At 36.4% G+C, this 12,360-nt stretch overlaps 1 long non-coding RNA gene across 1 annotated transcript in view; it reads right to left on the bottom strand.

Moving 5' to 3' along the window:
* The window catches only part of LOC107837404 (uncharacterized), an 89,354-nt gene that overhangs the window by 1,351 nt on the left and 75,643 nt on the right, over positions 1 to 12,360 (bottom strand). The gene's annotated exons all lie outside the window — the stretch shown is intronic.

Below are 12,360 nucleotides of genomic sequence, written 5' to 3'. Positions count from 1 at the left end.
GTAGGGTAAATTCAGACTCATCAGTTCAATTAACCTTTTTGTGTGGATATTATAGAAACAGGGAACAAAAAGGCCTGTGCAGCTAAAATTCATATAAAGGGCCAGTTTTTAGCCAGTCCATGCCACCCAGCATAATAATGAACCAAGATAAACAAAATCACACTTAGTTCCTCTAATCTTTCTATTGAAAAACAAAAAACTGTTGGTCACATCCTCACTTACGTAAATATGACACAGCAAACACATCTGCAGCAGTGGCCAGAGCCTTGTCATATTGTATTGTTGTGAGTTTAATTATAAAGTTTTATTTCTGATTAAAGTGATTTACAGAGTTGTTGTTTCCCATATTGATGTAATCTTTGTATCTTGAAGATGAGTTGTAATGCTCTTTACTCTTTGTTAACATGGATTGTTTTTTTTTTTCTATTGATGATATAAATAAAATCACCAGAATATCTTAAGTCTACCTTTGCATTTAACCTCAAGGCAAAAATTGACTCCTCCCATGATTGTCGATGTTAGCAACGGCTGCTGAAGTGTTATTGTTTTGTCATTATGCATGTTCTTGAATTTGCACTAAAAAGTTTCAACATCTATTTTCCCAAATCAGATTTGTAAAATTTTCCATAAATATATTTGATCCTATCACAGTGCCAAACCTCTTCCCTGTTTTAAGATGTGTAGTGTCTAGCCTTCTGTGCTGAAACCAAGACATCTTCCTTTGTTTGTCTGCAGTGTGAGTCACCTTGCCAACCCTGCCATTTTTATTTTCTTGTGATTTTAAACACAGCTCACTGTGAGTAAGGCATATCATTTGATGTCATCTACAGTTGAGTTTTAAGCAAAACAAAAAGTTAACATTTAAAGCAGCATTCATTTTGTGCCCTCGTAAGTCTATAATGGATACAAAAATAATTATATCAAAAGAGCTAAGTGGACTTTAAGAGCTGGTGATGCATGACCCAATTATTTTCTATCAGGACATTTTCAAATATTTAGAAACAGAGAACATTTCTGAAAAAGAAGCTAGATCTTTTAGAGACTAAAAGCACTGTTATACTTTTTTACAGATGATGTCAAGAGTGTTTGAGGCTCATATTTCATCTTCCAAAATTCTGCCTGTTTACATACAATTTGTGTGCAAAAAAGATTTTAGGCATTGCTTTTGTACAAACATGTGGTTTTTGCATCATGTACCTAGTTGGAAATACTTTCTAAGTGTGACCGGTGGATTTCTGCGTTGTGTGTTTGGTGTGGTGATCAGACAAACCACAAGACATCAAGTCTGGGTTTGGAGGCGGTCTCCGTTTATTTATTCTGTCAATCGGGAGATATTAGCATTAGCACCTAGCATGTGCTCCAGTTCTCCAACCCGATCTATACAAAATAATAGTTAGCATGCACAAATTATATAAAGGTGTAATAACAACTCAAATAAAAATATCCAAACACTTATCATTAATACAGAAGGAAAAATAAACATTTGAACTCTATAAATGAAAGGATTACAATAGATTATAAAACTTGCCTCTCCCCAGTGGAACGAACAACAAAAGGGAAGAGGAAATTAATAACTTAATATTTATAATAGTCCTGGAGGACCCTGAACAAAAGAAGAAGAAAATAAGGCGGAGTTGGAGGACCGAACCCCTTATAGTAGACACAGAAGAACACAACAACAGTCAAATAGAAGCAAACAAATACATGAAAGAACACATTTTGTGGAAATACACAACTATTAATATAGACCCAGTTACATAAGCTTATGGCGTATATGTGCCCTGATTATAACTCTTGAGTTGAGTGACAAATTGAAAAATAAACTGCATTAAATAGACATCCAGATTTGATAACTTTTTGACTAAATTCTCAGTTCAGTTAACAACATTAAGATGTTTTTTTGCAGATATTTAAATGACCCAATTATGTGAATGGTTGCTGCACTGAGTTCGGGAATGTTTGCAGTCTTGCAAATTTTGGGATCAATAGTCGGTTGTATTTGCCTCTATTGAGTTCTCATTTCTAGCCAAAGCTATACCAGCATTTTTTGGATGGACGGATGGAGCAAATCCATTTCTCATTTGTTGATCAGCCCCTTTTAATGACTTCTGCCCTACAGGAGGGTCTCACAGCTCAGACCCAATATTAAAATCAGAAAGGAGGCTTGCGTGTTCAGGTTAGAGAAAACTGGTAAACTTTATCTGATCCAAAAAACTGGAACCAGTCAGCCATTGGGCCAGTGCCAGAACCAACAACCTCACTGACCTTTTGGCTCTTCCAAAAAGTTGTTTGTGCCAAATATTCCCTGTCTGCCATGCCAAGAGTAAAAAGGTGTTTAAATATGCCCATATACCAAGATCCAGAAAGATTAGAAAGTCATGATACGACTTATACCTTTTCCCCTCTATTCTTGGTTTAGTGTTAAAGATTAGAATCAGAATAAAGTTGTAATACCCATTCCTTGGGGCTTCTGACAAACATTTTTATAAATTTTAGGCTTAAACATTTACATCCTGGTCATAATTTGTTCATTAATTAGTGCTACTTTTCTTTGTTAGCCATTTCATGTTGTGCTTTAGTTTTCTTTTTTTTATTTTTTTAAATAATCATTAGTGAGTAAATATTGGCTGATTTACAATCATTCTTTATTCTGTCAATTAGTAGCTTGTTTTAATTCGTATAATCTCTAAATTGCTGATTGTGCATTGATTCTAAATAAGTCTTAATTCTCAGGAATATACAGAAAAACACTGAATGAATATTGATATCTATCCCACTGGAAAACTGGAAACTTTATAAGTGGAGGTTTGACACTCTTGCCAACCATCGGTTTTGGTGAATATCCCAAACGAGGACTGACAGGTTGTGTACTCGTGTCATTTACTGCCTGGACGGTTCGAAGACAAGAGAGGACAAATTTATCATGGCCATCTCACACAGAAGTGTTTAACATTTTAAGGTGTGTTGTGCAGCAAGAGTTTCTAATTACAGCTCTCTTAACGTCTTTATCCCGGAGGATAACTGTGTCCCAGCACGAACTGATCTTCCACTCTGCCTTGCACAGTGCGCTCAACCGTGGCAGCCAATCAAAAGCACAGATGGGATTTGTCACCTTGTGCAAACAATCCTGTAAAAATATTCTGAACATTGCATCATAACCAGATTAGTTACTGAGTGTTGTTGACCAGCTTGCGTTAACAACGGTGACATTGTTTCTCTGTAGGGAGGAACTAATTGGTTACATATGCTATATGGAAATGTGTCAGTTCAAAATCAGAAGAGACTGATGAACAACTGAACGCCTTCTAGACATAGAAGAAACTGGTTACTTGTATTTTCTACCAAAGTCTATAGTAAAAAGAAAAAAAAAATCATGGTTGCTTACTTAATATCTGTGAAAGAACTGAATCCTGCAGTTTAACTTGACCAAGTTTCTACAGTTAAATTATTATTTAAAACTTATTATATAAAAAACTTTAAGTGATTTGAGTCCAGTTGCTTTAACAAAAGTTCTAATTAAATGTCTGGAGAGTCTAGTCAGGGCTGAGATTTTGCGAGAAATTAAAAAGACGCTGGACCCTTTGAAATTTGCATTCTGGCCTAAGAGAAAGAGTAAAACCACCATGCTGCTCAATATGCATTTAAAACACCCAATGGAAATATTGCCCAGGCTAGACTTTAATTTGGTTGTATTTCTTCAGGTTTTAATACAATTCAACCCCACATTTGAGCAAAATGGCCAGTGGAACTGTTATTCAAAGATAAATATGCAGGGTTGGATTTGGGTTTTTTAATAAAACAGGCACATTTGACCTAATGTTTCAACGCCGATACAGCGGCAAAATGGATGTATGATCATTTCTGTGCTCATTTTATCAGTGTGAACAGAGCACAAAATATGCAGAAATGCCACACCAGGCCTGGGATTATGTGCAAATTTATATTAGTGATGACCTGATGTGCTGTGCAAAAAAAGAAAAAAAAATCAGGCTGTGTTGACATTTATCTAACCTTATTATCTCAAAATGATACGCTCCACAAAACTTCGGATTATAAGGTTATTGTGAGTTTTATTAGTTTTTTTCTTCATCAATTTACTTTAACGAGTAGCTTTTTAAATATGAAACGTTTTCAGAAAATTGTGACTGAGCTCAAGATTGGATTTTTATTGTATTTGATAAACTACTGACCATTTGTGCAAATTTTTTGTAGACCACATACCATTACTTACTTTTAAAGAGATTTAAACAGTTTATGCTGTTTAAATCTGCATATAACTGCATATAATTACTCCCAGGAGGTGAGTTCCTAAGAGGGAACAGATTTGTTAGTGATCAGTGACTATTAAGTCCATCTGTAATAGAGTTATGCCAAAATCTAGGACAACAAACCAACAGGAATAAATACTGGGATTCCAAAGCGAGTGTCCATCAAACTGGGAGTTTTGAAGTTCTGAAGAGCTTTAACTTGGGCATGTATCAATGTAAAAGTGGACCTGCACTGTGTTACTAGAGAGGGGTCTGAACCAGATTTTTGTAACTCTTGCTTATTTGGCAGTGCTTTTGTTTGGATCAGGTGGAGGAATATCCAAAAAGTGTGTGACATATGGCCTGTGCCAACTAGAGTCGGGTTTCATTTTAAGCTCCGTGGTAGAGTCATTAGTAGTGTGATGAACTAAGGCTGTCAGACAGGGACAGGACAGCAAGTCTAATTATTTTGTGGTGCCAGTAATCCTTCACCGGGTCATCTTAAAATTTGAAAGTAATCTCCCCTATTTATTTTTCTTCCGTTCATTCATGGCACAAATTATATGGCCACTGACACTATAAATAGCTGGTCCCTAAAAAACGTTCTTGGCTGATGGTGCTTGAACTCGGTTAAAGAAACTGCAGCAAAAAGCCTTGAAACTGTAAATAGTAAATTCTATGATTAACTGATGCTTTTCCAGTAGTTTATAATATTGTTGTATTCATTTCCATTTTACTGACGTATTCATTAAACTTTTGGGTGATTTTTTTTTTTTACTACGTGTTAGTTAATTATGTTTTTTAAAACTAGATTACTGTTATCCTATGTGTGCTTTGACTGTTTTGCAGCTGGTTGCAGAGCGCCATGTGCTCTCTTGCTGTGAAACAAGTTTATCTACAGCTATAAATAGAGTGACCTAAACCACATTGAAAGATGTTGAAAAAATGTCAATTGCAAATCCAATTTTTAACTTGTCTCTATCTTTCCAACTTATTTGAAAAAATAAATAAATAAATAAATCAGTTGTGACAAGCTGGAGAAAGTGAGAATAAAAAATGTAATTACTTCCTCATTAAAGCAAGAAAAATCACAATTTACAGTGTTCTTACTGAGATTTCTCACACTGACAAAATCAGGTAAAGAATAAATTTCAGTACGCCTCCACAATTATTCTCAGTGAAAACAGCTAAGATTGCAGAAAAATGCTATTATACTATATTTGTTTGACAATATTTTGTCCTTTGTTTCCCTGTTTCACCTTTAAACACATTTAAGGAACTTATGCTCCACTGAGGGTACTTCAGGTCTTCTGACCACTTCCTGCTTCAGATCACAACTGCAAAACTCACCTAAGAAACGTTTCATTCTCCATCGGAGCTCACTCCTGGCCACAACAACACCAACAGGAAACTATGCAACCTAACAGAGAAAACAGATCTTTCACTCACCCTCACTTATCTGTTCACTGACTAGTTCAGCCATCTTTAGATGAACAGTGTTTTCCTAAATTTATTTGTTTTCAATGTAACTACAAGCAGACCAGTCTCAGCTTCCTGAGACTGAGGCTGAACTGCTGAGTAAGGTCGCTGGGTTCACAGAAACACTAAAACATTGAGTAAGCTTAGTAAGCTTCTCTCTCAACCCTTAGATTTCATTCATTTAAACTCCCTAGCATGAAGGAAAAAAAATCAGTAAACAGTAAATTCTGATGTATCAGGAGTTGTGTGTTGCTTAAGAGATTATTTCCTATTCATGAGCAAAGGAAAACCATTTTTCATATCTGCTCATAAATGCGATAATAAAAGGTTTTTGAATTTTGATTGCTCTTGTTGATGGATGAATCTGGTGTCAAAGTGCCTCAGTGAGCACCTGAACAATCCCATATCCCCCTCTCATTCACAGACAGGCTAGTAAACCAAGTCATGTGAAAGGTGTTTATTAAACAGACACAGTCATTTCCAGTTATTCAACACTTATTCAGATACACAAATGTTCAGGGACTATCTAACTCGACAATCTGTCAGAGTCACACTTCGAAATGTCAAAGCAGGCATTTAGCAGATTGTCCCAGTGAGTGAATTCCTGCGGACCCAGAGTGTCTCACTGAAGGTGACCTTCGAAGAAGTCATTTTTATTCAGAGACTCTCAGAACGTGGAAGGGTTTCTTTGCTATTAGGATGCAGTTTACAGGTACATTTACATAAATTAGAATGTCATTGTTTTATTCAGGTTTCTCAGTTCAGTGAATGAGAGTCATACGTTACGTAGATTCATTACAGGGAGCGATATTTTTGAAGTGTTCGTTTTATCGTCAACATGGCGTTTATGGGGATAGCCTTGAGGGGATTGTGAAGCAAAGACAGTTCAAGAGTTTAGGGGAGATTTTCCTGAAACTGTAACTCATGATAAGCCACTCCTAAACCAAAGACAACAACAGAAGTAACTTATAGGACTTATCTGGGCTAAGAGGAAAAAAAAAAAACTGCACTTTTGGTCAGAGGTAAAGCAATAAAGTACATTTTAATTCGGTCCCAGAGTCTTGAGTGGAGAGCTGTAGTGGGAACTTTCTACAGTTAGAGATGGTTTGTGGAGCCATGCTGTCTGCTTAACCAGATCATGACAACATGAACGTGTCCATGCCCCCAACCTTCTTAGCCTGCTCACATTGTACTCAACCTCAACCCACGTGGAGCTGCCACCGGCTGATGGCCTCCATGCCACACTGCGCTGATGCAGTACTTTATGCGAAAGAAGCCCTGACAAAGTTTCAAGTGCATACTCAATACTTTGTTTTTGACTTATTATGAAGTAAGACTGATCGAATTTACAATGCACCAAAATGTATGTATGAGAAACCTTTAAAATTAAAATCTGTAAATTAGTCTCTGAGCTCAGTTCAGAACTTTCATTAGCAAGTCACAGTCACTTCAAGAAATGCATGAAATATGTCACTTTGTGTAAAATGAATTGATTTAACTGAATACATAAATACATGAATGAACTATTCAATGATTTTCTAATTCGTTGAACATTATTATGAATCTAAATGTTCTAGAATGCCACACATAGCTTTCTTCATACAAAAGAAAAACCTTTGCAACGCTTCAGACCTACTGAGGGTAAAATTCTTTCAAGCTAAAATTATGTTGATAAGGATCATATCCATAGAAATTCTGAGAAAATAAAAATGTCAGAACTTCGGAGGCACAAGGTCTTGGTAATGATCAATGAGCAGCTCTAAAGAAAAAGAAGCCTTCACACTGAGATCTTGGCAGATGGGTGCTATGAATAGAAGGGAAAATATCATACCTAACAGGAGAATCAGATCTAACAGGATAGAAAGAGTCATTGCCCTCATCAGCCAGTTTCCATGAATATAAAGGTGGAAATTTTCACCCAGGTAAAGCACAATAAATTACCACATCAGGCTTAGCCAGAGGTTTTAGGATTCTCATGTCCTGTGCTGTCAGTTTGATTCTTTCTTCTTGTTGCTTCTTTAAAAATGAGGCAGCTGAATGATATCTTCCCAAAATTATTCCCAGAAACTAGATGGCCATCACTTAGAAAGAGCTCAAATGAAGTGAACAGATTCAGCTTAAATAAAAAAAAAAGTGTGCCCTTCACTTTACTTTTGGTCATTTCAGTTGCTCAAATTTTCAAGGAAAAATCAGTACAGGAAAAGACTGGAATGTAAATGTAATAAACTGATTCTCTAATATGAAAATCTAATTATGACAAATTCATAACCCTTACCTTTTTATGTAGGCTTTTTTTATTTTTACTGAATGTGGATAGTTAAGAAATGGAAGCAAAGGGATAAATAAAATTGTGCAAGATTTTGTTTTTAATTGTATAAGCTTTTAAAGGGAGGATGTGTCATTTACCTTCCACTTTACAATTATTACTAATACTACTTTGTGTTGGCCTATCACATAAAATCAATTGAGAAAAAAACACAAGTATTTCATATGTATCATCTTTCATGGATTAGTTTCTAATTCTACCACCAAAACCATATATTACACTTTACAATACGAATACAAACCTGATGTTTGTTTTAAATGGCAGCAAGAAAAAGTAAAACCCCAAAACTAAATTGACATTAAGGGACCCTTTTTTTTTTTGTTTCTCATCATTGTCTTTTAGAAGGGCAATGAAACCACAGAAGTGTCGGCGTTAGAGAATAAGTCACACTTCTGTGGTTAAGACTAATGGCATTTTACCTAGAGCTTTCATGGGCAGCTAAACTGGCAGTGCTGAAGGACTGCAATGAATGGAAGAATGTGAGGAGAATGACTGTTCAGTGACCGAGGAAAATTCCTTTGTCAAAGGCACCTTAATTTTTATGCAAGCAAAAAAATTTTTCTTGGTCTTCTTCTTAGCTGTTGCCATGGTAAAGAGGTGGTTATTAGGAGTCCAATTTCTGTGCATCAAGATATAAAAGATGGCATATGAGCTTATCCATGCATGCACATATCCATGCATGCACATTCCCAGTTGGTCTGTGACTTAAAGGAACTGAACGCTGAATCTTTGTAAATGATCTTTAATGCTGCTTTTCATATTTGTACGCATGGACATTTTTATTTTAATTGTCACATAACGGCTAATATTAAATTGATCAGATAAATTAGTAGATTTATTAAAAAACTGCAAATTAACTGAAAACTGTTGTTTTTGCTAATAACAACAGTTAGCAAAACAGACTCATAACAGGACAGATTATGATATAAATAACTGCGATGTTATGAGTGGCTCAGCAGTTATTGATGAAAAATGTTGTAACTATGTCTGGTTGTTGCAGCAGGGTTGATGTTCAGGCACCAGTTTCAGGCAAGCTTCAAAAACTTCAAGGATTTTTCCTCCACACAGAAGACTCATAACATGTTTTCAATGCAATAGTAGAATAATTTATGTCCTCTGTTTTTGCCAGACAGACCTGTGACACACATGATGATCGTCCGAGCTGATGAGTCCTGAAACAGCTCCAGTCGTGTTGTGTACTGAGCCTTCAGCGCAACACTGAACATAAAGATAGAGAGACTGACTGATTAGAAACCAAATTCCAATCAATCTCCCAAGGCAATCTTCCCTGAACTGATGCCTCACATCTCTCTCCTTTTAGCTGAGCAACAACCACACACCACCAACAACTGTATGTTTAATGCAGAGCTAAAAGCACTGCTACGTCTGCCTCCTGATGTCCTTCAGAAGCTCATCTCACTTCAACATGATGTGAGGAAGCAAAGAATTACAAACAGGGACTGTATTCAAGTCTCGTTTATGGAAATGAAAGCTTAACTTAAATCCATTGTAATCCTTCAGCTTTGATCGATAACAGGCTTTTTAAAACTTATTATGCTGCAGCTCCCTGTTGATACAACAAAGCGTGTTTGTCTTGTGCAGAGCCATGTCAATAACTCCCACCGCAGATTGGCCCTTTTGAGGTACGGTTCGGGTCAGAAGATTGGATACAGACGTTAATATTCTGTTCATTTTGAATGGTTTATTTGAACCATTCTTTTTGTAGAGTAGAAGGATTAGACAACATTAAACTGTAATGGGATTTTTAAAACAATATTTGGGTGAACAGGTTTGGTTTTGTGGCAGATGTTCTCTTGTCCACACAGAATTAAAATTATACATTCAAGCTCCAGTGCAGTCAATACACACACCCTCATTAATATTTGGTCAAAGTTCCCTTAGCAAATTGCATGGACACATGCTTTTTGTAGCAATCGACAAGCTTCTGCTATTTTGGTCTGACTATTTGACCTCTCTTCTTATAGGAAATGGTACAGCTCATTAAATTCATTGGTTTTCTGGAATATGGAACATAGCTTACAATTTTCAGTGAAGTTGAGGTCACGAATTTCCAAAAGCTTAATGTTAGCTAATACGAGTACTGATGTGTGTTTCACATCTTTGCCCAACTGAAACGAGCGTTCAAAGGCTTTTCTCTGTTGATCTGAGATGAAGGTGAAGGATTTGGAGGTAGTCCTCCTTCTACATGATTCCATCTAATCTTGTACCATGCACCAGTTCCCCACAGACCAAAACAGCCGCACATCATGGTGGAGCCATTGCTTTAAAAATAGGAATGACCATCATTCCAAAAATATAGAAAAGTTTTTAATAAGGTCAAAAATAGGACATGTTCTATTTTTGACCTTTTTAAAACATGTCTATGTTTTTGGAGTGGTGATTTTTATTTTTTTTTTTGTTTTGTTTTGTTTGAATTCTTCAGAACTGGAAACCCTTTAACTTTTTTTTTTATTATTATTTTTAGCTTTGAAAGCTTCAGCTTAACTCCTGCAAACATTTTTTGTTGTTGTGGTCATACACCCAAATCTTTTGTCTTTGACCTGGGAACGTTTAGTCTGGTACAAATAACTTAAATTTGACCTGTCCATTTTTGTAGCTAGAAATCAAGCTTCAAGTTGTATTTGGAGCAGTGATTTATTTCATGGCTGGTGCTATCTCAATCCATGGGGATATAAAAACCATTTCACTGTGGACAGTAAAAATGGTGTTACTTGAGCCCTGATGGTTCCAGGGTTGTTCTTAAACATCCAAACAATTTTTCTTTAACTCAGGGGAACACACTGGATCGAACTGTTCACCCCATTATGCTCGGACAATGACCTCTAATGTATAACCTCTGGTTTTAAAAATAAACAGTGAATATCTCTGTAAGGTTTTCGATTGGCCTTCACTAAACTCCAATAGAAAAAAAACAATGCCTACACATACACAAACTCCATGCAGAAAGACCCCATGTCAGGATTTGAATGCATGACCTTCTTGCACCAAAGGTGACACTGTACTGTACTTTTGTTTTCAAATTATTCACAGTTTTTTTTTGTGTGTGTGTGTGTGTGTGTGTGTGTGTGTTGCAGTCAACACCATGAAGGAAAAAAAAAACATCAACACAAACACAAAAATGGTTTTAAAAAATGTATTAAAACCTGGTCATTAAAACCAGATTCATGCCAAATTTTTCTCCGGAACTGTAAATTGCTGCAGCCTGTAGGCAGACCAGACTGCAGCCGCCTCATGATGCCAAAATTCCTTCACTCTACATGGGGTGAGACAGACGCAGTGTGAAACAAACGTGGTACCATGAATCACTCATCAGGCACAGCATGAGAGGCGTGCCTGGCTCAAGATCAATTAAACCTCAAAGCAAACATCAGATTACATCTTTGTGACACTAGACACCTGCAAAAAATAAAACTAAAATAACACAGTGATGGTAGCCGTGATTTACAGTTGAGCGGCACGCTACGTTGTTTGACCATTAAAAACATCGAGTGAACAATGGCATAGTAAAGGAAAACATAAAGATATACTGTTCCAAGTTGTTGAGTCGCCACATATTCACAGCTTGAAGGCAACCTAAAATGAGGTTCTCACCTGTAAATATCCCTCAGGAGTTTGATAGGAAAATAGACCACACATCAGGCTTATGAAGCATGACAGCAGAGTCATGATCCTGTACTTATGTATTTTCTTGATACAAATAGCCTAAAACACCCCGAGGCAAAACCCTCCAAAACACAAACAGAGTACTATACTCACTTTCCAACTTCCAGCGACTGCATTGGTGGTGTGCATCTACTCCAAAATCACAGTAAATATAAACAACTGTTTTTATCAAAGAAACAATTAAATTGGGTGTTTATTGAATTTATTTTTTATATTTTCAGCAGGAAGTAGAAATATATATCATTTGTTTACAGTGCCGTGAAAACTTTTTTTCGCCCTTGCTACTTTCAAGTCATATGTCAAGAACAAAGATAAGTTTATAAAAATAACTTTCCGAACATGAAGTAGACTAAAAGACCTTGGAAAACAACCACACCATACACAGCTCTAAAGAAATTCAAGAACAGATTAGAGACAAATTCAGAAACATCTAGAGTCTGCAAAGGGCAGCAAAGCCATTTCTTAAGCTCTGGGAGTCCAGCAAACACACAGTTTGAGCCTTTGTCCTCAAAGGAAGAAAACATGGAGCAGCAGTGAGCCATCCCAGGAGTACCAGCCCAACCAAAATTACTTTAAAAAGTGTATCTAATGCCCTGCAGGCCTCAGTTGCTTTGGTTAAGATCA

Source organism: Poecilia formosa, unplaced genomic scaffold, assembly GCF_000485575.1.
Source record: "Poecilia formosa unplaced genomic scaffold, Poecilia_formosa-5.1.2 Scaffold140, whole genome shotgun sequence".
NCBI classification, from domain to species: domain Eukaryota; kingdom Metazoa; phylum Chordata; class Actinopteri; order Cyprinodontiformes; family Poeciliidae; genus Poecilia; species Poecilia formosa.
This window is presented reverse-complemented; position numbering and strand designations above follow the sequence as displayed.